This window comes from Lactuca virosa, chromosome 4 (genome assembly GCF_052849685.1).
Source record: "Lactuca virosa cultivar CGN04683 chromosome 4, Lactuca_virosa_CGN04683_v6, whole genome shotgun sequence".
Lineage (NCBI taxonomy): Eukaryota > Viridiplantae > Streptophyta > Magnoliopsida > Asterales > Asteraceae > Lactuca > Lactuca virosa.
The window spans coordinates 342,885,718-342,909,007 of record NC_136429.1 but is presented as its reverse complement, the minus strand read 5'-3'; positions in this window follow the sequence as shown (position 1 = coordinate 342,909,007).

The following is a 23,290-nucleotide window of genomic DNA, read 5'->3' as shown; positions in this document are numbered from 1 at the left end:
ATAAAAAGTGATTTTAAGTATTCCATCACAACATAAGTATTCTTCTTTGACTAACATTATGGACTGCTACCAAGCTCATTTACAACACTAAGCTTTCTGTTTTGTGTAAGTATTTCAACAAATCATACAATTACTTTGTTAGTTCATTATGCTTGATGATGTTATATACTAATGTCATATGTGCAATGTGTGATACAATTTATATTTTTAAAATACTAATCATATTCTAACTCAATGTTTCCTATATGAGGAGGCATCATGGACAAGGAAAAAAATATGTATGATGACATGGTAGAAGATGAAATTGAAAACCAAGGGTATTCCGACGAAAAACAGTTGGAAAACCTATTTTGATGATGACATGCAAAATGAATCTGGTGTAAATGTGGATGAAAATAATAATGTTGAACTTCATAGTGACTTTGACGGTAATTCAGATGAAGAAGAATCTACACAAAAATCAATTGCCACAAGGACACCAAAGAGGAGGGGATTGACGAAACTGGATAAGATGAGGTCTAACTTTGTATACATATGGTTGGAAAAGAAAACGTGTAAGATTTGATAGATGTGGAAGGCTAAAAGGGAAGTATAGGTCAGAATTTTCAAAATTTTTCAGTGACCTAGTATTTGAGAGGGTTGGTCTTAGTGTTACTGGCTGGAAGAAGCTATCTAAATAAGTGAAGGACAAATTATGTGTCACACCCCAAAACTGGAACGGCGGAAACGTTCTGGGGTGGAGGACGTCATCTATAGTATCACAAGTCATGCATCATAGTAAGCAAGTAATAAACAACCATTTCATTAGAAAGAAAGTGTTTACAAAGTATGCGATTTACATAATATAGAATACATAGCAAATAACAAAAAGACATGAAGCTATACTGCTCCATCTTCTGAATCCCAGTGCGCGTACCTGTCTACTGGTCTCCTGAGAATACAAGTTATATTGAAAGTGTAGATCAGCATTTAAGCTGGTGAGTTCATAAGATTTTAGTGATGTAAGTAAGCTGTAAGAAAGTTGTAGTAAGTTGTAAGTTATGTTTAGAAAAGTTCACCTGTTCCTCCAGAAAATCCTATACTTCCTGCTTTGTTGAAAGATAAGTAAAAATGACTCTACAATCCTTTCTATGAGTACTAAATGGATACAAGTTATATAAAACTCAGAGTAAACAAACAGTCGGTTGTGTGTATCTGCCCTAAGCCCACAACCAAACAAGGAACAGGAAATGAGGCGGAAGGAACACATCCTATTCTTTGTTAGATCATCGTTGTATATAACCCTGGCGTATTCACCTTGTACTGACGGAGTTAACTGTAATAGTTCCTTTATATTTGATGAAAAGATTGTTTAAGAAGACCCTTATTTCTTATAATAAAAATGGTAACCACAGTGGTTCCTTCTATGATCACTTAGTTTATACTAGCTATATATAATCTAATAACGAACAGATAGTTAATTGTGTGAATCTGCCCTAAGCCCACAACCAAACAAGGAACAGGGAATTTGGCGGAAAGCACACATCCAACTACCTATCGGATATTAATTATATATAACCTTGATGTATAAACTAAGGTATTATGGAATTAACCACCTAAGGTTCTTTAAGTTACACTGGTTTAATAAAATGGATTAAACCCTTTACTGGGTAAGTTTCTAGTTTTGTATACCAAGAGTTCTTATTTGAAAAAGTATGTTTTGTACTAGAAAACGATGCATTGAATTAGTGTCCTATGACCTGGACCATACATGGTACTCCTTATGATTACTTGGTGTATACGGAATATATATATAGATAAGATCGAATAGATAGTAGGCTGGGTGAATCTGCTCTAAGCCCACATCCAAACAAGGAACAGGAAATGAAGTGGAAAGCACACATCCTACTACCTGTCGGACCCGATTAATATATATCCCTGAATACATACACTAAGGAATCATAAAGTTAGCATTATAGGCCCCCTTTCTACTGAATGTACTAGACTCGACTATTCTGGTTGACGTTTGTGAAATGTAAGTTTTCCCTAGTTTATAACTATCTTGACTCAAAAATAGTTTGCGTTAACTTTCAAGTGGAACTGTCACAAACTGAAAGTAATGGGAAATGATAAGTACACAGTTGTCTTTTGAATTGACATCCCGACGTACCGATTACCTTAAAACATGATTGTTTTATTAAGGACATAATTTGATGGATAGTACCCATACTATACGCTCTCCCTACAAGAGATTCTGGGGACCAAACGCGACTTCTGCAAACAGATTGCTAGGCCATGTAAATTCACATTAAAATTATATGATCATGTATATCCAATTTTACTATCACCTTTTGTTTAGAACAATGAGTTAGTAAATCATTGGTATAATTAGATCCTGTAGTTGTTCTTATGCTATAGCATCTTAGTATGTTCGTTCTGTTATAGTATCTTAGTATGTTCTCTTTGATGCATTGTATTTACCTCGCTGTTTCTCTTTATAGTATGATCTCTATGTTATCGTGTATTATATCTACCTCCCTGATTCTCTTTATAGTATGTTCTAGCATCTAGTATGAACTAAACCTCTAAACTACACCCCTTATAGTTTACTAGTATTTTACTTGAACTGTTATTTAAAAGACTCATTTTACTACTAAGTTATGCTTGTACTTTAAAAATGGAGTTTTGTTAAACTATTAAGTAACATAACTTTAAAAGAGTTTTGTTAAACTATTAAGTAACATACTTGAACTGACACTCAGTTGAGTTGAAAGGCTGGACTTTACAATGCGAAAATTTTCGGGTGGTCACATCATCCCCCCGTTAGATGGAATTTCGTCCCGAAATTAGCTTTCTTAGCAGTACTACTGGGGTTGTGCTCCTCTGATTGGCAGAATACCCACTCGTAGACCTGGCAACTTTGCCCTAATGTCCATGATAGGATTCATACTTGGTCCATCTATCATTACCTCGTGTATACAAGTTGTATATAATTAGGATTAGTAAGACGGTCGGATGTGCGACTCTGCCCCAGGTCCACAACCAAACAAGGAACAGGAGATAAGGCGGAAGAACACATACTCGATCTGCATAATCATAATCGTATACCACCCTCGCGTATACACCGAATAGCGATAGCTGGGCTGTATTCATCCTTAGCCTCTGTGCTTGAACTTGGTCTGTTGGATGAGTGGTATTTCGGAAAGGTCTGATGTACATACGGCTGCAAGGCTTCGGAGGGCAAAGTACTCTTCGCACGAGTACTTCGGGGTTTAGAATACGAAGGACAAAACTGAGGTCTAAGTCGGACTGCTATTACAAATGACGAAGGTTTCGTGAATTTGACGGTCAAGGCGATAGAAACATATGAACTTAGTGTGGTGAGGACCACGCCAACTCATGACGAATGATAGCAACGGACTCTTTACTGAACAAACTTTGGCCGATTTGAAAGAAACGTTTGTTATACGATGATGTACTTCCCTAGGGTGTTCGAAAATGTACTCTTTGTAAATGTTCTAGTGTTTTCTGTTTTCCTCCCGATGTTAACACTTCTACGTATCGTACCGCGATGAGCGAGTACATACTGTGACAGTGCTTTATAACTAGTGTCGATACTTTATACTACGATCCTCCTCGGTACCACTACGATCGCCTGGAATATACAAGTTATGAATTAGACAGTCGATTGAGTAAATCTGCCTCAAATTCACAACCAAACAAGGAACAGGAATTAAGGCGGAATCACTCACTCTAAGTCTACAAAATCTTAGCTATGCACAACCCTGATATACATACTAAGCCATCATAGCTTCTCTGAACGGATCTTTTAGTTCCCTTCAATACTATGACTTGTTCCAATAAGTGAGTTATATCAATTACTTTTAAGTGTATTCCCCAAATTTTAATCTTATATAAATATAAATTAATTTTTAAAGTAATTAGTATTTCGAAAACGTATCGCTGCTCGCGGGCGACTCCGGGGTTGATTCTCCTGCGGTGATCATCAGAATCCGCCCATCTGCTCCTGAATTCTTTGTTATCGGGTAGTCTCTCTGATAGTGTCCAGTCTCACCACAGTCATAGCAGGCTTGGTTTTCTTCAGCTCCGGGGACTTGGGAGATAGGTTGAGCCGGTGCCCTACAGAAACGGACTGTGTGTCCCTTTCTGTGGCAGTTCAGACACTGCATTTCCCGACATACTCCGGTGTGGTGATAGTTGCACTTTCCACACTTCGGGAGGGTTCCATCATATCGACTGGCAGGTGCTGGAGTAGCAGGTGTTGTGGCGGCGTACATTGTACTCGTTTGTTGCTCTTGTGGGGGTTCCTGTGTTGTTCTCTTCTTCTTCCTCTTGTTCCCCGACTTCCGTTTATAGTCCTCTCCCTCTGATGGCTCGGGAACGAGGACTTCTATACCAGGGCAGACTCCATGGTCGATGAGTCGCTGTGCCAGGCGTTTGGCACTATCAAATGTGGCTAGGTTAGAAGACAGTACATCTCCTTGGATCAGGGTAGATAGACCCAAGATGTATCTTTCTATCTTCTTTCTCTCCGGGGTGACCATACCGGGGCATAGTGTTGTTGGGTCGTTGAACCGGTTAGTGTAGGCCACTACGTCTGAGCCGACGATCGTGAGCTCCCACAGTTCTTGTTCCAGCTTTTGAACTTCGCCCCTCGGGCAGTATTCTTCCAGCATTAACTCTTTTAGGTTCTCCCAACCTATTGAGTTAGCCACTGATAGGGTCAGTGACTTAACATGGCTATTCCACCATGTTAGGGCTCTGTCTGAGAAGGTGCAGGCTGCAAACTTTACTTTGCTCCCTTCTGGGTACGAACATATTTCGAAGACCGAATCTGTTTTCTCGAACCATCGCATCAGAACGATGACTCCACCATTCCCATTAAAGGAAATGGGTTTGCAGTTCATGAAGTCCTTGTACGGACACTCCCTTGGGTGTTCGTGAGTAACTCCGGGGTTTGTTAAGTGGGTACCACTACCAGATCCGAAGGTACCACTTTCGCCGAAGTGAGCTAGAGCAGTTGCCACTGCGGAGGATATCGATGCTTGGAGAGCATCAGGATCGAATTGCAGCGTTGGAGTTGGAGTTATCGGAGTAGTGCGTCTGTTTGATATGCGAGGAGGCATCTTTGCTAAAAGACTACAAAGATGAGATGGAATAAGTCTAAAGTAGTGGATATAAGCCGAAAGCTAAAAAGACAAGGTTTTCCTAGTTCTTAGTGTATCGGGTCCTGACTTCCACAGGGTTCTGGAAACAATTCATAAAAGAGTCTATACCTAATAAACTTTATGAATTTGGGATGGCTATCCTCGAATGAATATATGTTACCTGAATAACTGTTACTAGTTGCATGTATGAAAATAATCCTAACACATAATGTGAGCAGTGTTTCCACTAGCTCATTAAGTTAAACAATATTATTATTTATTAGTGTGACACATAAGACGCTTTGGTTACTTCGGATGATCCTTCTTTGAAAACTTCTCATGAACTTGCTCTTGTTCCTCCTTGACTCTTCTGTTGACTGCTATGAGGAAGTGGTTACATCTATCTGGGTTTGTCGTGCGAGAAATGGAAGTGTCTAAAGAATCTATGAGATTTAAGTGAAACATTATGGGGTGATCCTTACAGAGTCCTCCTATAATTGCACAATGTATACAAGTTGTATATAATTTTCAGATTAAATAGACCTTCGAATAAGTGATCCTACTCCAAAACCACAACCAAACAAGGAACAGGTAGTGAAACGTAGATCAGAAATTCTAAGTCTATAAATTCTCAATTATATAAAACCTTGGGAGTATACATTGCAAGATTATAGACCTATCCGTAAGGATCTTTTAAGTTATCACATAAGTTATTTATATAGTGCCTAAAATACTCCTATAGTATTTTAACGTAATATACTTGGTATGTTTTAAACTTGTTATCGTGTTATAGTATCATAAAATACTCCCATAGTATCTTCTCTTTATGTTCTGATCTAGAATTCTTTTGAATAGAGTTAGGTAAGTTTTAAGACTGTTGCAACACCACATCACTCCCAAACATATGTCGGTCACATCTCGAATGAATATAGTTGATCAGGCTATATTGATCCTAGCTATGATTACATAACTGTCCAGGTTTGACCGTAGTGTTCAACCTTTAAATCCTTATGTTTTGTTCTTGTTGTGATACTTGTTCTAGTATGTATATATGTATAAGCACGTATGTATACTTTTATAAGGTATCATTATATATTTAAAATATATTCTTATCCAGAGCACCTCGGCCCCATTGTATTTATAGTTGTATATCTTTTATCGGTTGATATACTTAGTTCACTATAAACAATGCTCTGATACCAATCTGTCAGACCCCAAAACCGAAATGGCGGAAATGTTCTGGGGTGGAGGACGTCATCTATAGTATCACAAGTCATGCATCATAGTAAGCAAGTAATAAACAACCATTTTATTAGAAAGAAAGTGTTTACAAAGTATGTGATTCAAATAATATAGAATACATAACAAATAACAAAAAGACATCAAGCTATACTGCTCCATCTTCTGAATCCCAGTACGCGTACCTGTCTACTGGTCTCCTGAGAATACAAGTTATTTTGAAAGCGTAGATCAGCATTTATGCTGGAGAGTTCATAAGATTTTAGTGATGTAAGTAAGTTGTAAGAAAGTTGTAAGTTCTGTTTAGAAAAGTTCGCCTGTTCCTCCAGAAAATCCTATATTTCCTGCTTTGTTGAAAGATAAGTAAAAATGACTCTACAATCCTTTCTATGAGTACTAAATGGATACAAGTTATATAAAAATCAGAGTAAACAAACAGTCGGTTTTGTGTATCTGCCCTAAGCCCACAACCAAACAAGGAACATGAAATGAGGCGGAAGGCACACATCCCATTGTTTGTTAGATCATCGTTGTATATAACCCTGGCATATTCACTTGGTACTCACGGAGTTAACTGTAATAGTTCCTATATATTTGATGAAAAGATTCTTTAAGAAAACCCTTATTTCTTATAATAAAAATGGTAACCACAATGGTTCCTTCTATGATCACTTAGTTTATACTAGCTATATATAATCTAATATCGAACAGATAGTTAATTGTGTGAATCTGCCCTAAGCCCACAACCAAACAAGGAATAGGGAATGAGGCGGAAAGCACACATCCAACTACCTATCGGATATTAATTATATATAACCTTGATGTATAAACTAAGGTATTATGGAATTAACCACCTAAGGTCCTTTAAGTTACACTGGTTTAATAAAATGGATTAAACTCTTTACTGGGTAAGTTTCTAGTTTTGTATACCAAGAGTTCTTATTTGAAAAGTATGTTTTGTACTAGAAAACGGTGCATTGAATTAGTGTCCTATGACCTGGCCCATACATGGTACTCCTTGTGATTACTTGGTGTATACGGAATATATATATAGATAAGATCGAATAGATAGTAGGCTGGGCGAATCTGTTCTAAGCCCACAACCGAACAAGGAACAGGAAATGAAGCGGAGAGCACACATCCTATTACCTGTTGGACCCGATTAATATATATCCCTGAATGCATACACTAAGGAATCATAAAGTTAGCATTATAGGCCCCCTTTCTACTGAATGTACTAGACTCGACTGTTCTGGTTGACGTTTGTAAAATGTAAGTTTTCCCTACTTTATAACTATCATGACTCGAAAATAGTTTGCATTAACTTCCAAGTGGAACTGTCACAAAATGAAAGTAATAGGAAACTATAAGTACACAGTTGTCTTTTGAATTGACATCGTGATGTACCGATTACCTTAAAACATGTTTGTTTTATTAAGGTCATAATGTGATGGATAGTACCCATTTTACACTAAGGAATCATAAAGTTAGCATTATACGCTGTCCCTGCAAGAGATTCTGGGGACCAAACGCGACTTCCGCAATCAGATTGCTAGGCCGTGTAAATTCACATTAAAGTTATATGATCATGTATACCCAATTTTACTATCACCTTTTGTTTAGAACAATGAGTTAGTGATTCATTGGTATAATTAGATCATGTAGTTGTTCTTATGCTATAGCATCTTAGTATGTTAGTTCTGTGATAGTATCTTAGTATGTTCTCTTTGATGCATTGTATTTACCTCCATGTTTCTCTTTATAGTATGATCTCTATGTTATCGTGTAATATATCTACCTCCCTGATTCTCTTTATAGTATGTTCTAGCATCTAGTATGAACTAAACCTCTAAACTATACCCCTTATAGTTTACTAGTATTTTACTTGAACTGTTAATTAAAAGACTCATTTTACTACTAAGTTATGCTTGTACTTTAAAAACGGAGTTTTGTTAAACTATAAAGTAACATAACTTTAAAAGAGTTTTTGAAATGTTTTGACACTTATAAAAGACATAAGCAATCTTTTGAAAGATGTTTTATAACAAACATTTACACAATTTTCATTGTGTTCAACTTGTATCCCCCCCCCCTTAAAAACATTTAAAACAGTTAAAAGATTCATTATAGGGGTATGAACTCGCCTTATGTGGGTGATTCAAACCAATATGCGCGTAAGGATGAGAAGTTCCACGAATGAATTTCTGAGACACAAACGAGTCCTAAATGACATACATTGACATATATTGGCATGAATATAGCGTTTAGAAGCAACCACATGCAAGGAAACACCTTTAGGGACTAGGAAACACTTGGACCAAGTGTTATAATCACATGTGATTCATCTAAGGGGAGTGTACGACCACTTTGAGGAGTGTGCGGCCATGGTTGTGCGGCCAGGGAGTGTGCGGCCGCACACTCATGGTAATGAGTGCACAAAAGTGTTTTCCAAAGGTAGGGAGGCTTGTGGGACTAATGTTTATCAAGTGTTGAAAGCTAGAAATTCATTTTGAAGGCCCTTTAGGGGTATTTTGAGGGGTGCACGGCCACACATGGGTGTACGGCCGTACACTCCTTATGTTCTTGCGTTCTGGACGTTTTTAAGGTGTTAATCTAGTGTTCCTATCAAGTACTAAGCATAGGGAAGGAGTACTTACGATCTGGAGGCTCAAGAAGGCTCAAAATCACCAAGAACAAGTGTGTGTTCTTGGTGTTCTTGGTGAAATGGATGAAGATTTGAAGATCTAGCCAAAATATGATTTCCATTGGATGAAATGAAAGGGTGTTACTAGGTTAAAAGGATTAACAACAAATCAAGGGAAGAACACTTATAATCTTGAACATCTAGGATGAAAATCGGATGATAGTTGAAAGAGAAGTCGAGTTCTTGGCTTGGGAGGGTGAAAAGAGATAAAGGAAAGCTAAGTCCCACCTATATACCTGAGACTGTGATGCCAGGAGAGGGGTGTGCAACCGCACACCCAAGTGTACGGCCGTACACTCCTCATGTTGGAGTGTAAGGCTTGTTTTCAGTGCTAGAAGTGTACGCGACCCAATCCTATACTCAATGCTTGAATGTACTGAGCTTTGAACCCTTATACAGACTCTAAACAAGGCTAACTGATAGCAGAAATGAGTCTGACAGTCAGTTGAGTTGAAAGGCTGGACTTTACAAGGCGAAAATTTTCAGGTTGTCATATTATGGGACAAGATAACTATATAAATTGTAATTTTCAATCATTTGTTTTTCTTATTGTCAATTGCAATTTAGTTTGATGCCTAACATACAAATTCTTATTGTTGCAGCGTTACTATAAAATTGATGTGATTCGAAGACCAAACGTAATGAATCGGCTTCGAAACCTTCTAAGGAACTTTAGACATAAAGTTTATGATAGGGACATAAAGCCCTACTTAAATAATACGGATAAACTTAAAAAAATTTCTTAATGATTACGTTCTATCATCCTTGAGAAAATTCATGAGGATGCTTAGGTAGAACATACAAAATCAGATTATTTCCAAGAATAAATGGCATAATTATCCTTTAATTTTAAATTTTATTACATTTTTTTTAGAAAAAAGTAATGGTTCTTTGACATATATTGCTATATAATGGTGTGTCGAAAAGAAATGTGACAGCACATGCCAAATTTCCTTATCATATTAGGATGAGACCGGGGGGGGGGGGAGGGGGTGTATTGTTATGTACATGATAAATTCGTATGTTCACTATATACTTAAATTGTGATTACATGTGTTTCTTATTATAATTGTTTTTTTTTGTAAATAACTATAAGATTGAAGTCAAAGTAATTGGCAAAGATGAAGTGGCACCCGGTCATTAATATAGTGTAAATCTCATCAAAATAAAGAAGGCCACATTGTTGATCCAAACACGAGAGTGAAAGTAGATAAGATTGTAAGTTTTATGAGTTTTATACCGTTTTGATAAGTTTATGTTATTTGAACATTTTGTTGACAATTTTTCTGTTTAGCTTGAAAAAGGAAAAGAAGTGTAAGAAGGGGACATGCAGCTTGATAATGACACAGAAGTAATGAAACTAGTATTTGGCAAGGAAAAAGGTAGGCCCTTCAAGGGGATTGGATTCAGAGTTACATGAAACAAGTACTTCAATCTACCAAGAAGCAAGAGATCTTCCAGCAATGAGATGAGTGAACTGAAAAGTGAATTAGAGAACAGGAAAAAAAGAGAATGACCAAAAAAATAATAAACTAAGGTAGGTTATGAAACAAAACATTAAAACAGGCTTTGCCCATGCTTAAAACTCAAGGGATTGAGGTGCCAGTTCTATCAATGTTAGAAGATTTGCATGTATCAAAAGTGAGTCAAGTCTCCTTTTCAACCCGTTCAATACATTACAAATTTCAATATGATACTTAATATCCATACAAAAAAAGATTGTTTATTTTTTAATTTATATGAGCTATATTTATAGTTTTCCTATTTTTTGATGCATGTACCTTTATTAATAGACATGACTGTTGAATTAGAGTCCACTGCAATCTATGAAAATAACCTAACAAAGACAAATGAGTCATCAAGACAGGTAAGTAATAAGTTAACATCCTTACACTAAAGAAGATAGATTTATGGTATTTAGATTAAATGTAGTTGTACTTTTCTTCTTTATTTTTGAAGGTATTTTCATTAGTGTGAAAGAATGGTGAATTAGAGCACACTTCAATCAAAACCAAAAAAAAAGTGAAGGTATCATCAGCATCAGTATGTAATTACTTAACATTGTTATAATGCTTACTTATACTTTTTTTTTTCTTTTTTTTAAGTAATGTCATCTGTGGGCAACAATGTTTCAATGGAGACCACCCTAATGAATAAAAAAATCAAATCACATACAATTGAGTTTGTAACACTAGTAAGTACAATTTTAACATTCTTTTACTACATAAGATTGTTTCTTATTTACATACGGCCTGCTAATACTTTTCTTTGGTATTTTTGCAGGTAATTTCGTCGGACAAAATTGTCGCGTATTAATGCACTCAAACATAGGGAAACAAGTTACAAACAACACAAATGAATCAGTTTCTCCGTCAAGTAAAAACATGAAAAGTTAAAAAATTTTAATATATTATTTCCACTTATTTAAGATTACATATATTTGAGTACATTTATGGTTGTCAGGAATTTGGAAAACTTCAGAAAATAAGTTTGCAGCAAAAACCACCACAAACTTATGCACCAAAAGACATACAAGTATGTATTGCATCATCCTATAAATATATATTTGTTCTTAGTATGCTATAATTTTTTGTAGGAGATAATCTATGATGTATACATAACAGAACAAATAGCAAGAAACCTTGTTGCATGTGGTAAAGCTTACTTCTCAATAGGAAAGCAATAAGTTCATGGGATTCCACTACAAGATGACTACTATAAGGCTTCCATTGAAGAAGTGTTAAAGGAGAATGCATGTTTACCAATTCAAACCACCGAGCACAAATTAGTTGTAGAAGCCCAAAAATATTTTGTTGCTTGGACAAAAGACCTTGTAATAGTACATGGACAGGTTTGTTTATTCGGTTATATATTTATAAGTATTTATTTCTTTTAATCATTTTTGTTTTAACATTAGACGATACATACAAATTGTGTTGCTATAGGTAGCGACTACAACTTCAAGTAAGGAGGGTAAACTGTCAACCCTAAAAAGTGCAAAGTACATTACATACCACCACCATTGTAGAAGACAAGGCGCATGTTGAATAAGAGGAACAATTAATGCAGCTTTCATTTTATGACATACATTTCATTTCTATTTGTATAGATGCTATGTATATTTTTATTACAACATTTGTGTATATTATTTAAGTTGGATATATGATTAATGTTATTTTATTCTATTCATGTTACTCATGCCGTATATATGTGCAATATTTCAATATTATCCTCGTCCATTCATAAATGTTACCAAATTTTAATTAGAACCATGAACACAAAATTAAATGTAGTTAAAGGGTAACAAGTAGCCAAACCAATTAGATAAAATGCAATGATTTTAACAATTATGAGTTGCCAAAAGCAACTAATGGTCGCTTTTTTTCTTTATGATTTTCTTTATGTGACTAAAGGTAAGAAATAGCCACATCATATAGAAACAACACGTTGCTATAACTAATATTCAACGATGGTAACAATAAAGTGTTGCAAAAAGCAGCCAATGGTCACATTCATTTCTTTATGAGTTTTCTTTATCTGGCTAAATGATATCATATGTCACAGTATAACGTAAATAAATGTCACTAAAGGGTAACTAATAGCCACATGTGTTAGGAAAAGGTGTTGCTAAAGCAACAAATGGTCACATTCATATCTTTATGAGTTTTTTTATGTGGCTAAATGATAGCATATGTCATAGTGTAACGTAAATAAATGTCACTAAAGGGTAACTAATAGCCACATGAGTTAGAAAAAGGTGTTTTAATATCTACTATTCATCAACAGTTTTAACAATTAGGTGTCATCAAAAGCAACTGATGGTCACATTCATTTCTTTATGAGTTTTCTTTATGTGGCTAAATGATAGCATATGTCACAGTATAACGTAAATAAATGTCACTAAAGGGTAACTAATAGCCACATAAGTAAGAAAAATGTATGGCTATATGTACCATTCAGCGATGGTTTTAACAAATATGTATGGCGAAAACCAAATGTTCACATTTGCTTTCGTTATGTTATTTGTGACTAAATGATTTAATATGTCACACTTTACTGTAAATGAACGTCACTAAATGGTACCAAATGACCACATCATTTAAAATACAAATCTTGCTATAAGTAATAATCAGTGATTCTTTTAACAATTATGTATCACTAATACCTAACCAATGGTCACATTATTTCTTTTAAAAGTTTTGTTTATGTGACTAAATGATATCATATGTCACGATTTAACATAAATAAATGTGACTAAAGCGTAAACAATATATCAAATATAAAGTAACCATGGTTAACACCAACTCGTCTCGCGTTATATGTGACTAAAAGGTAGATTATAAACACAATTAAATGATAAATTTCAATGTGGTCGTAAGACATCTATGGTGTCATGACATATGGTCAAACTTCTGACGAAGAAAAATAAGTGTGGTAATAGGATATGGTCACATTTTTTAGGCGTTAAAAAATGTGTGGCCGTAAGTCATTTTTGTTTTAGTGCAAAAGGAAATCAATATAAGGCAACAAATATAAATAGAGCTATTGAACGACTACGAATGTGAAATCTGATATCACTTGGGTAATGCTAACATTGTAGCTGATGCCCTTAGTAGAAAGGAACGAGCCATGCCTCACAAAGTGAAATAAATCACCTTGACAACTCAGTCAAACCTTCCTGCCCAAATCTGAGAAGAACAACTTGAGACATTTAAGGAAGAAAACAAGGCAGAGGAATGCTTGCGAGGAATGGAGAAACAGTCCGAGTCCAAGGATGACGGAACCTTACGTTTCATGGACTGAATTTGGGTGCCAAGATATGACGATATCAGAAGTCTGTTTTTGGACAAATCTCACAAAACAAGGTACTCAATGCACACAGCGGCTGATAATATGTATCTTGATTTAAAGAAGAGGCATTGGTGGACGAACATGAAAGCAGAAAGTGCCACCTACATGGGCAAATGCTTGACATGCACTAAGGTCAAAGAAGAATAGCAAAAACCCTTAGATCTGCAGCAGCAACCTGAAACACCAGAGTAGAAATGGGAGCAAGTCTCCATGGACTTCATCACGAAACTACCCAAGACGCCTAGTGGTTACGACACAGTTTTTGCAACTTTATCAAAAAATGATAAGGACGCGGTCCATCAAATCTTAAGAATTGAATGGTCATTAATGCACTTCCATTTTCCAAGATATCTACCCCTTGAAATTTTAGCTATAAAAGAGAACACATGTGAAGAAAAATATAGAATACATTTCAGTATAAATTAAGGAAGATGAAGGTACTGATCATTAAAACTTCCAGATGAACTCCAAGCTTTACATTTATGAAGAACAATGGAGAAGTAGAGATTAGTCTTTGTAACCAATGAGTTAACTGACTCAAATTCATAAAACCATTGTGCCTTCAAGATCAACATGAGGGCGTTCGAGGTTTTATCAGATTATGAGTCAGTAGATGAAAACAAGACTTACTACATTGATGGTTTCTCTTTGCATCCAATACAATGAGTGGTAGAGAATGAGGGTATCCTCAAGAAAAAGAAGACATGATGCCACTCTTTTGCTCAGCATCAAGAGCATTGATATCCTTCAACTCTTGCAAAATCCGAAGAAAGGAGATGTAGATAAATCTTAAACAACCCGCTATTTCAGATCAATGTAAATCTAAACTACAATAGTATACAAGTGATTTAACATCCTAACATCTATACCGTAAGAACTTTGAATGCTATAGGGAAATTTTATATAAGTTATTGTATAAACATACCTTGAAAACCATACTTCTATGAATTATATCTATAATGAAACATATATTAATTTAAGTTCTAGTTTAAATAAAGGGGTTTATACTTAACTTAAAATATGAAAATGTAAAGTGTATATAGGTTTATGGTTTAGGGAATATTATCCCAAAAACCAACCGTGAACACACCTTTGGAACAAAGATCAAACCATGAACACCTATGGAACAAAGACCAAACCATGAACTCAATTTAGAATAAAGAAAACCGTGAACACCTCTTTAGAATAAGCAATTCCGAAAACCCCTAGCAAAGACTACCTAGAACCGTAAACCCTTCACCATTTGATTTTCTAGACCGAAAACCTCCTCTTCTTTGACTTTAAGGACCGAAAACGCCATTTGTTGTTGATCTAAGACCGTAAACACTTCATTTTGGATGTGTATAACTATAAACCCCTCTTCAAATATCTTCAAATCTTATCCAAAGTTAGCCTCCCAATGTGATTACTACCGTAAACCTTACATTCACCGCCTTATAAGTTTCCTTCATATTTAAGGTACAAATGAATTCATTTGACACTTATAGTAAACTCATTTCACTCATATGCTCTCAAAACACATATGAAAGTTCTTCGCATCTGCAAGTAGTTACCCAGAAATCTTCAAACTTTCATAAGAACTTCTTCACAATTTGTAAGTAGTCTATACAATCTAGTGTGTATTATCATGTTAAATTATTAGTTAGCTAATTTATGGATATAATTATGTGTAAAATATAATTAGGATATGGTTAATCACACGTATTCTATACCCGGAATCATCGCAACCATATCAAATCTAACCAGAAACACGTACACGAGGTGAGTTCATACCCAAACATTTTCATGATTTTTCACTGTTTTAGGGGGGGGGGGGGAATACAAGTGTAACACAAGAAATTTGTGTTAATATATAAACATTTTCAATATTTATTAATTGTTGTCGTTAATAAAATTATTTGTTTATATGTATATAAATTATATAATTAGGATTCAACAAGCTTAGAATTGATAAATTTGGCTCCATTTCCTGTTCCTTGTTTGGTTGTGGGCTTGGGGTAGAATTATTTATTCATCTGTTTGTTTAATCAAAATTATATAAATATTATATTTATATAAGTATAAATTCATTTTAAGCATGTTAAACAAAAATGTAATTTTTGCATATTATTTTAATACCATTTTGGGTATAAATATTGAATTACACGGGACAACCGTATCACCGATTTTCAATTTAAACTTACTAAATTATTTTCAATACAAAAGTTTTCATTTCGGTAAAACACAAACATATAAACTATAATAGGTATAGTTTATGAAACTTACATGTTTCTTTTCAAAGTTCAGATTACAATAAGGAAAACAAACGTACAAACTATACTAGATATAGTTTGTGGATCATATATACTACTTTACATATTTAGAATAACTTAAGGATAACAAACGTATAAACTATATTCAATATAGTTTATGAGATATATTTAAAGTTTATTTATTTCAAAGTAGCTTTTCATTATTCTACACGTAACCTTCAATATAGCATTTGTGAGATTTACTTCAAGTACTTATTCAAGTACCAACCAAGTCCTCAAATTATAACCAGAGTCTCTGGGAGGGAGAGTGTGACACTTGTGTATATATCTATAAGGGACTGACAATCCCGCACCTTAACTTTTCGCTACAGTTAGGCCGGCACGCCTAGGGTGACAAATGTCGTACCGGTAGCAACGCCTGAAGAACGTCGTATTCAGGCCATCTTAGGTCATCAAGCATGGTTATGATAACTCACAATTTGGTATTGAATAATACGAATTGTGTAAGAATAAGTAAACATCTTGACATAGTTTTATTAAATAATAAAACTATAAAATAGTATTTGACAAGTACAAATACAGAATACTGAGTCAATATAGAGAAAACATACTTCTCATGGTTTCATATGGATTAAAACTATAGCGTACTATATCAGAGTACGATAACATTTACACGTTTTGAGTACAACATATTACAACAGAAAATATAGGATTTTCTGGGAAAAACATGTTTACAGTTTTCAAAGAACAACGACAAATTTCAATTACCAACATGTGTTTGGGAGTAATCGTGGTGTTGCAACAAGTCTAAAACTTACCAAAACAATATATCAGAAGAACTCAAGAACCAAACATAAATTTAAATACTATAGGAGTATTTATAACACGATAACACCATCTCTAGATTTATTAATAGCTCTTACACCCCTATTCTTGCATAGATAACATAGCTGGATTTCATCTGCTGGGGGATCCGTACATTCCCAATTAGGGGAACGGAGGATGGATCGAAGAGGAACCAGAAGACGACCCTGTGGCTCCAATAGAAGAAGACTTCGAGGAAGAGGATATTCAGGAAGACTCTGACTCGGAACCAGAAGTATATGATCCACCTCAAGTTGCCCAAAATCTCAATCCCCGACAGAACTTCCAAGGTCCGACGCCACACTGGGCAGTAAACTTAGAGGGGTGGAGTCGTGAACAGGGTCAGCACCTTCCCTATAATGGGGACTGAAGCTTCTACAACCTTGATGAGGGAGGCTCAGCAGATAGAGCCCTCCCTGTGATAGTACGTCAAGTTGCTTGTAACGATGAGCAAACAAGAGCAGCCATTCACCGAGTCGTGGAGGTTGGTGCAACCACGGTACTCAACACGATTCACCTCCGCCACTTGAGCGAAGACCAAGAGTTAACCAGGAATTACACCGAGGCCGTGCAGAGAGAACTAACTGCCAGCCTGTGACATCCCCAAATTTATCGGCAAGAAAAGGACAATTTCTTTTGTGCTTTTAAAATAAAATCAGAGTAGTCTTTCAAAAGGTGTTACGGAATTTGTCCCCAAAACAAAATATGATAAAAATTTATCAAAGCATTTCTTAAAGAAATGAATTTTCATTGTATTATAAAACCTCGGGATGTCATGTTCCGATACATACCAAAAGCATAAACAGTACCATATAGGCCTTACAACATTTACTTATATCTAAGTGGGTGAGGCTTGGGAGCCTGGTGAGCATATAGGGTTTTGAACCCAAAAATAATAAATTTATTAATTTTCATCAACCAACAATAAATTTATTAATTTCATCAATCAACAATAACCCTGATTACCCGTTCCCATTATCCTCACTTTATGTCCCTAAACATCTATAAAAAGGGACCTAGCTTAAGGATCATCATCGGGTTAACAACACTGTTTAAGGGATACTTCTGCAGTTTCTTAAGGTTCCACCCTAAGAATCCTCTATCATTCACTCATTCATTCCAAAGGATTGTCCTAAGGTATAGGCACAAAGTCCATCATTGCCAATAGCACAGCTGCCAACGTTCTCTATTTGGCACAACTGTCAATATTATCCTTTAGGTGCAGCTGCCAGGATTGTGTTATTCTCAACCAGGCGCAACTGCCAATATCATCTATTAGGCGTAGCTGCTAATGTTATCTTTTAGGTGCGGCTGCCGGGATTATGACGTTCTCTATTAGACTCAGCTACCAATATTATCCTTTACGCGCAGTTGCCAGGATTATGTTGTATCTATTAGGCACAACTGCAAAAATTATCCATTAGGCGCAGCTGCCAGGATATTTAGATTACAACCAGTGAACACTTAAATAAAAAACAACTAAGGGTTATGGCGCAGCTGCCAGTATTCATCTATATCATCTTTCATTCCTCATTATTTATCTACCCATGCTCTACCCAACATATTCGTAGATATAAAATACATATACAGTTTAAATCATTTAATGCATGTATAAAATATTCATTCAACATCCATATAAAAAAAACAAACAATATATATACATAGCACGTATTTTATATAAAATACTTCATATCTATGTTTAAGATGAAAGTGACTATACACTCACCTGATAAGCCGGTGATTGGATAGCACTTCGTCCCTTATAACAATCTTTTTCGATGAAACCGGGATATTTTCTAAAAAACCGGGCTTCATGTGAGCAGAGTTTTGGCTCGAAAAACTCTTTTTCTCGGAGACTTCGGGGCTCCAAGCTTACTTCGGATGCTAGGATGGTACCCTAGGCTTCGGGGTGTTTTAAGATGGCTAGAGATGGTATAGAGAGCGAAAGAGAGTGTGAACTAGCAACCATTCCCGGATACCCTCGCTTTCTATTTATAGGATGATTTTTGGCCTCTCACGTCGTGAGCCAAGCATGCTCATGTTGTGAGCTCGATCCTCCTCACTCCGTAGACCCACCATGTGTTCCTAGCTTCGAAATGTGGCGTTTTGACTCCTCATGTCGTGAGAAATCCTTGCTCACGTCGTGAGCTTTTGACGTATCACTCCGTAGACTTGTCATGCGTCTTCCAGCTTCAAAATGTGGCGTTTTGACTCCTCAAGTCGTGAGTATAAGTGCTCACGTCGTGAGCCCAGTCAGATTAGGGATTCTGACACGTGTCATGCTCTCAGACAGCTACATCTTCGGAAGGCCATAACTTTTGCATACAAACTTAATTTTTGACGTTCTTTATATGCACACGTAAGTGGAGACGTACTCTACAAATTTCATTTAGACCCCTATGGCTAAAAAGTAATTTATCATAAACTCACTTTTTTCGATTCCCGGTGTCGTGCCGGTTTTGTCGCGAAACTTCGACAGGTCATAACTTTTTCGTTATAACTCGGATTTCGACGTTCTTTATATCTTCGGAATCCTTGTTTCGACCACTACAACTTTCTTCATAGATATCGGCTTTATCTAATATTAATTTTTGACGCTTATTTGTATCCTTAATCATAATAATTAAGTTTAAAGCACATAATTCATTCTTATTACTTCAAAACGAGTTCCAATGGTTGACCTAGACTATTATATCATCATTAATGCTTTAGCCCAAAAACAAAGGCGTTAAAAATTCTCTCCTCCTTAGAATGATTTCGTCCCTGGAATCATATATGAGCAAACAAATGCAGATAGCGACTCATCATGTCACTCTCTATTTCCTGGGTGAGATTTGGCCCATTTGAATGTTTCCATCGCACAAGCACTAATTCGACCATCTTGCATCGCAACTTCTTAGTCTTACGGCCAACGATTGCCTCTGGTTCATCAATTAACCTCTTTCTTTCATCCAACCTTAATTCAAAAATTGGAATTACATCGGGAACTTCTCGCGTGAACTTCCTCAAATAACACATATGGAAAGTGTTATGAATATCATCTAGTTCTTCTGTTAGTCCTAGCTTGTAAATTTGGTTCCCAATTCTCTAAAGAACTTTAAATGGTCCAATAAACCTTAAACTAAACTTTCCCCGAACCACGTAACATACTCATCTTAGTCGGAATCGATTCGATATGACCTCTAGGGTCGGAATATCAATCATCTTCTTAGTCAATACCGAAACGATGGTAATGACATACTTGAACAAAAACGAAGTCAATTACTAATTTCTTGGTAACCTTGTGACTTTCCCTGATCCAAGTGTGAGTCATATGCTTCCAGTAGTATAGGCCTTTACTACTATTCACACCAACTCATACTCGTCCCAAGTATTGTCTTGTAGTCCCCAAGTTCTTATCTCCTAAAATCACAAAACAATTTAACACATACGAATGTGTCCAAATAATCATAAAAAATTTCCCTAGACTCTGCTAGGACTTCTTCCATGCATATCTTCAACATAATTGTGCTTCAACTCGGTTGGTGATGGAACGCCAGACGATAAGACAATTTCAGGAATTACACCAACCGTTCTATCAAACCGCCAATCAAATGTGTACATTCGGATGTACCGTACTCCTCTTTACGTACTGTTATTTTATCATACGTATTCTAAAGGCAAGATATTATTCTTACGATATCTTCCGATAGGTACCATTCACCATTGTAAGCATTCTCATTTCCTCCATTTACTCAATTCACTATGAGTCTTCACTATGACGTTCTATACAACAAAGCAGACGTTCGGTGTATCAAGACGAGAATATAGATAGAGGAAGTTTTAGACATGTAATCCTCCTTATTACTCCGAAAAATTACATGTCAGTTCTAATATCGTAATTAAACGTTTAGAATCTTGAACACATAAAATTTCCAGACCCAGTCGACAATAGACCATAGATCCGATCAAATAAAAAACATCCTAAAGCATATAACGCATCTTATAGCATAGATCATTTAGCACATAAAAGCAATTTAGGCATCTAATCCTAAATTAAGCTAGTGCGCGTGTCTAAAGTGTAGTACACACTCATCTCACAATCATCGCTTAGCATTCTAAGTTTAAGTCTAGAAATTTCCTACAAATTCCTAGTTCGCATAAACTAATGCTCTGATACGAACTGTTACATCCCCAAATTTCTCGGCCAGAAAAGGACAATTTCTTTTATGCTTTTAAAATAAAATCAGAGTAGTCTTTCAAAAGGTGTTGCGGAATTTGTCCCCAAAACAAAATATGATAAAAATTTATCAAAGCATTTCTTAAAAAAAATGAATTTTTATTGTATTATAAAACCTCGGGATGTCATGTTCTGATACAGACCAAAAGCATAAACAGTACCATATAGGCCTTACAACATTTATTTATATCTACTGGCCTATAATCCAAAGTCCCTCGTCATCGTCCAACAATGCTCTTGTTCCACTACCTGTAATATAGAAAAATGAGTGGGTAAGGCTTGGGAGCCTGGTGAGCGTATAAGGTTTTGAACCCACAAATAATAAATTTATTAATTTTCATCAACCAACAATAAATTTGTTAATTTCATAAATCAACAATAACCCTGATTACCCGTTCCTATTATCCTCACTTTATGTCCCTAAACATCTATAAAAAGGGACCTAGCTTAAGGATCATCATCGGGTTAACAACACTGCTTAAGGGATACTTCTGCAGTTTCTTAAGGTTCCACCCTAAGAATCCTCTATCATTCACTCATTCATTCCAAAGGATTGTCCTAAGGTATAGGCACAAAGTCCATCGTTGCCAATAGCCCAGCTGCCAACGTTCTCTATTAGGCACAACTGCCAATATTATCCTTTAGGCGCAGCTGCCACGATTGTGTTATTCTCAACCAGGCGCATCTGCCAATATCATCTATTAGGCGCAGCTGCCAATGTTATATTTTAGGTGCGACTGTCGGGATTATGACGTTCTCTATTAGACTCAGCTGCCAATATTATCCTTTAGGCGCAGCTGCCAGGATTATGTTGTATCTATTAGGCACAGCTGCAAAAATTATCCATTAGGCGCAGCTGCCAGAATATTTAAATTACAACTCGTGAACACTTAAATCAAAAACATCTAAGGGTTATGGCGCAAATGCCAAAATTCATCTATATCATCTTTCATTCCTCATTATTTATCTACCCATGTTCTACCCAACATATTCGTCGATATAAAATACATATATACAGTTTAAATCATTTAAAACATGTATAAAATATTCATTCAACATCCATCTCAAATAAACAAACAAAATATACATATATATATATATATATATATATATATATATATACACACACATAGCACGTATTTTATATAAAATACTTCATATCTATGTGTAAGATGAAAGTGACTATACACTGACCTGATAAGACGGTGATTGGACAACACTTCGTCACTTATAACAATCTTTTTCGATGAAACCGGGATGTTTTCTCAAAAACCGGGCTTCATGCGGGAAGAGTTTTTGATCGAAAAACTCTTTTTCTCGGAGACTTCGGGGCTCCGGGCTTTCTTCGGATGCTAGGATGGTACCCTAGGCTTCGCGGTGTTTTAAGATGGCTAGAGAGGGTATAGAGAGCGAAAGAGAGTGTGAATAACAAACATTCCCACATACCCTCGCTTTCTATTTATAGGCTGATTTTTGGCCTCTCACATCGTGAGCCAAACATGATAACGTTGTGAGCTCGATCCTGCTCACTCCGTAGACCCGCCATGTGTTCCTAGCTTCGAAATGTGGCATTTTGACTCTTCACGTCGTGATAAATTCTTTCTCACGTCGTGAGCTTTTGACGTATCATTCCGTAGACTTTCCATGCGTCTTCCAGCTTCAAAATGTGGCGTTTTGACTCCTCACATCGTGAAAATAAGTGCTCACGTCATGAGCCCAGTCAGATTACGGTTTCTGATACGTGTCATGCTCTCAAACAGCTACATCTTCGGAAGGCCATAACTTTTGCATCTGAACTCCGTTTTTGACATTCTTTATATCCACGCGTAGGTGGAGACGTACTCTACAACTTTAATTTAGAACCATATGGCTAAAAAGTAGTTAATTATAAACTCACTTTTTACGATTCCCGGTGTCGTGCCGGTTTTATCGCGAAATTTCGACAGGTCATAACTTTTTCGTTATAAGTCGGATTTCGACGTTCTCTATATCTCCGGAATCCTTATTTCGACCA